This window comes from Penaeus vannamei, chromosome 28, assembly GCF_042767895.1.
Source record: "Penaeus vannamei isolate JL-2024 chromosome 28, ASM4276789v1, whole genome shotgun sequence".
Lineage (NCBI taxonomy): Eukaryota > Metazoa > Arthropoda > Malacostraca > Decapoda > Penaeidae > Penaeus > Penaeus vannamei.
Window position 1 is genome coordinate 10,276,785 of NC_091576.1, and position 5,000 is coordinate 10,281,784.

Genomic DNA, 5,000 nt, shown 5'->3' on the forward strand with positions numbered 1-5,000 from the left:
GCAAATAAAATGCTTTTACAAATGGTAAATGTAATTGGATTTAAGTTTACTGTGTTAAAATGACAAGGAGGGTTTGAAGATTATATCCCTCACTCAGACCATTATTTAACATATGCATCACAAAAATTAAAAACTGTTTAGTAAAAATCAGTCAACAGGTAAATGCCAAAACTAGTTTTGTCAACATTAAAATCAATGTTTATAAAATACTGATTTACCATCACAACCTTGTTTGCCATTCTATCTAAAAAGAACATACCAATGCCAAAGTTTCGTGGCCTCTTCTCAAAAAGGGGGTTCTGGACCTTCTTGGGGGGTGCGGGTTTCTTGGTGACCAAAGGGGCTGCCGCAACCTTCTTTCCTTTTCCCTTCACCTTTCCCTTCCCCTTCCCCTTTACCTGAAAGGAGAAGTGGTATACGTTAAAAATAGATAAACGCAAATGGACACCGCAGAAGAAGTAGAAAAGGATACAACTTCGTTTAAGCTGCACCAGCCTCATATTGGTGGAGGTTGAAGATCGCGATGCGCGTAGATAGAGGAAAATGGACACCGCCATCTTATAGAGCGGAAGAAATAGTAGGATAGAAGTAATCTTAAGATGCACAGGCTTTATATTTACTGTTAAATGGAAAAAAACAGCGGCGCCCAGAGACTAAGTCCAAATCAACCTTCTGTGGCATTGTTGTTTGCTTATGTGTGCATTTTCTATGAACTCGTTTTCTATACGTGTATAGTTTTCTGTATTTCCATTTTCTATACCCACGTTTTCTTTGCACTCCTTTCAACCAACGTGGAAGCATTACCGATTAATATTTTGATCCATTATTTAATACTATTTCTACTAACATTTCCTCTTCCTTATATGCTTATTATTTCAAGTATTGTTCTTTGTAATGTATACATTTTTTTATAATTTTGTTTTCATAACATTGATTCACTTAATAATCTAACAACGTTGCTGCCTCTTTACCTTAATTGCCTCCTATGTCGGGGGGGGGGGGGGGGGGGGGGGGGGGTTCATTACATGAACACTTTCCGGTAAGCTCTTGACGTGTAAGGACCTAGCAGTTTGTGTGTGCGGTGTGACACGTGGCAAGTTAAATATATTTGTTTCAATGTTTTATATTTATAGGTGTTTTAAATACAATTGAAAAAATAGTGTATCTTTCATCATAGTGGATAAATAGTGTTATTCGAACTTTTTACAGAAGGTACTGACAATTCGTCGAGGAATATGCCGGTCGCATGCCCTCATATCGGTAGCCTTTAAATGCCCCAAATGCAACGACGGCTGACGATTTTATAATATATATTCATGTAGATGCAACAAGCCCCCCCAAAATGATAATAGAAAAGTTAGATGCAATTTCACTTCCCCGGGTACTTTCCCAAACACATTAAAAATGTTGTATCCGGCGGAGAATAAAAAATTTCAATAGTTCCTCCACGCCGCATCTCGTCTGTAGAGTGACGGTATGAGTTGTATACTGTTTAATAATTTTTAAAATAAATTGACATCGTGCGATTAAGTGGAGGGGTGGGATTTTGATATTGTGTTCGTTTTGGTTAGCATGATAAAATTTTATATTTGTGAAAAAATTGTGTATCGGATATCGGGTTTGTACGCATTGCGAGTTGCGCTTGTTTACTCGAGCGGTGTTTCATTCGGTGTCCGTTGGACTGAGTTTGGCTCTTTATTATACGGCCTTTCTATTGTTGCCATGACAAATTTAGGCTCGTCTTTCATATAATTACAATTTTTATAAATGTTTAAGTGATATTTTTTATTTAGACATTTACAGGTTGCTTTTGACATCGTGCATCCCCCCCCCCCACCCCAACGGAGCTTCGTGAACTATTTCTACCCCTCATCCCTACCCCCCTCCCCCCTAAGAAATTAGGCTCAGCGAGGACCCCCTCCCCCCTTTGGAGAGGAGGAGGGGGTTCCCCTCCCCTTTGGAGGGGATTATCTGTCGGATAATCATTAATATACATATCCCAATAAGGAATGTGGTTTTATGATCCAGGTCTGGGTTGGGAAATACCAATGTGTTTATTAATATATATATAATAATTACCAGTCAATCATTAAGTTTAAATATTTTAGATAAAGAAACTTGTTGCCAAGATGTTAATGATTGTAATAAGTTTAATTTTCATATTGACAATCTGCTTCTGATACAATCTATTTATAGATAAAGTAAAAGAAACAGTCTTACAAACATTTCACTTGGGCACTCGTCACAGTTACGGAATTATAATGGTAGCAATTTGCAGCCCTTCATGCATTACCAGTGACACTATGGCGCTGTGCACAGGCTGTGATCAAACATTTTCAAGAAAATTTTATAAGCAGGACGATACTGCAATAGAGTTTTTACAAAACCACATCGTTTTGCCGAATATTAAAGTAATTCATGTGAAAAAAGAGCACTTACAACAGGTTACAATACAAGTTTGTGCTACAGACAAAACCAATCCAAAAAACAAGAATGAAGAAATGTAACTTTAGTTTCATTATTTAAAGACCTGGTTGGAGAAGGCCAAGATCAAACAGTGTAAATGTCCTAATATATACTTGAGACCATTTTTCTCACAAATATATAGAATGGCACTCCTATTCTAGTGAAGTGCTCTTGATGGGCTCAGATATAACTAGGATAGTTAAGTTAATTATTCTTCGATGCCACTGTAAAAGTCTTAAAAAGAACCCAGAACCAACAACATTGGAAAAGCAACATTTCTCACCGGTTTTCAAACTAAATGAGTGGGTTGGTGAGCTGACAACCTGTGGCTGGCCAAGAAAGTGTGAAACACTAGATGCACAGAATTCTATACGAGGGTATAGATAAATAAATAAGCAAATGAAGTATAATAACTTTACTAAAAGGGTAGAGGTTACGGAGACGGACGCGCGTAGATAGAGAGAAATGGACACCATGTTATAGAGCAGAAAAAATGGAGTGGGATGGAAAACAGAACAAGTTGCGCCAGACTTATATTTACCGTTAATTGGAGAAAAAAAACGCGGTACGCAGAGATGAAGTCGAAATCGACCTTCTGCGGCAGAGTCCTTTATTTATGTCTACTTTTTCTATACGTGTCTTAGTTTTCTGTATTTCCATTTTCTATACACGCGTTCTCTAAATGTCCATTTTCTGTGCACTATTTACTACCAACGTGACATCACTTATGATTAGTAATTATTGTAATCATTTTTTTTTTTATCATTTCTAATAACATTTCCTCTAATCGTTTAATAGTTTTACATCATAAGTGTTTTCTTATGTAGTCTAGTTACTTTATGATTATTAATATAGTTATCATAAACTTTATTCATAGTTAATGTAACAACTGTCCTGCCTCTTTGCATTGTTTGCCTCTTGTGTCGGAACAATACACAATGTTAATTGGTTCACTTTCCGGTGAGCCTTAGCCATGGCTAGAACAAGTGATTTCTGTGCGGTGTGTGACATGGGTTAAGGTAAAATAATTGAATCTAAATATAAATATATATATAAATATATATATATATAAATATATATAAATATATATATATATAAATATATATATATAAAAATATATATATATAAATATATATATAAATATATATATATATATATTTATATATATATATATTTATATATATATATATATATATATTTATATATTTATATATATATATATATATATATATTTATATTTATATATATATATATTTATATATATATATATTTATATATATATATATTTATATATATATATATTTATATATATATATATTTATATATATATATATTTATATTTATATATATATATATTTATATATATATATATTTATATATATATATATATATATATATATATATATATATATATATATATTTATATATATATATATTTATATATATATATATATATATATATATATATATTTATATATATATATATATATATATATATATATATATATATATATATATATATATATTTAAAGAGATAAACAGTGTTAAATATGATTTTTTAATGGTAGGTACAGGCACTTTGAAAAATACTCAGATCCTGCCCTCTTGCTCGATCTTTGCATAATTCAGGTGCGAATGAACAACAAATTAATAAGAGGGAAGTTAGATGCAATTTCAAAAAATCAATTTGTATTTGAGAGGTTTTTGTATGCATCTGCAAGGAGTGAATTTAATTTACCGAACAAACTATTTGCGATTGAGCGAGCTTCTACCTGGAGGTTCTCATTTTGGAGTTTTGAAAATCAATCCGACAAAATTGGTGGGTCAGGGGAAGTTGTCGAGATAGATGAATCAAAATTTGGAAAAAGAAATATAATGTTGGTATAGTAATCGAAGGTCAGTGGGAGGAGTATGCCGCAGTAATGGAAAAAATTTGGTAGAGATTGAAGACCGCGACGCGCGTAGATAGAGGAAAATGGACACCGCCATCTTATAGAGCAGGAAAAATAGAAGGGGATAGCGTATAGTTTAAGATGCACCGGCCTTATAGTCACTGCTAAATGACGAAAATATAACGCGCGGCCGCCTTTCAAATTCAAAGTCGATGAGCTTGTTTACCTGCTAGGAAAAACACGACACTGACCTACGAACGCATTTTTGCGTTCGCAAACTAGTCCGTGTATCATTACGCGCTTGTCAAAACGATATTTGGCTAATTATTTGTGTCTGCTGGTACGCATTTATACCTTTAAAGTCTTTTAGTAATGTTATTATACTTCAATTGCATATTTTTATATTTATCTATACCCTCATATCGAATCCTGCGCATCGAGTGTTTCACACTTTCTTGCACCAGCCACAGGTTGACAGCTCACCAACCCGCTCATTTCGAGATTGAAAGCCAGTGAGAAATGTTGCGTTGATTCTGGGTTCTTTTTTAAGACCTTTACAGTGGCATCGAAGAATTTGACTTCAGTAACCATCCTAGTTTTATATCTGAGCCCATCAAGAGCTCCAAAGGACAAAAAAGGTGA

General features: G+C 33.7%; 1 long non-coding RNA gene across 1 annotated transcript in view; it reads right to left on the reverse strand.

The window, feature by feature from the left end:
* Positions 1-316: 316 nt before the first annotated feature.
* Positions 317-5,000, reverse strand: part of LOC138867175 (uncharacterized) — a 6,925-nt gene continuing 2,241 nt past the window's right edge. The window contains exon 2 of the long non-coding RNA XR_011399721.1: positions 317-398. This is a non-coding gene — a long non-coding RNA (uncharacterized lncRNA). The remainder of the gene's footprint in view (positions 399-5,000) is intronic.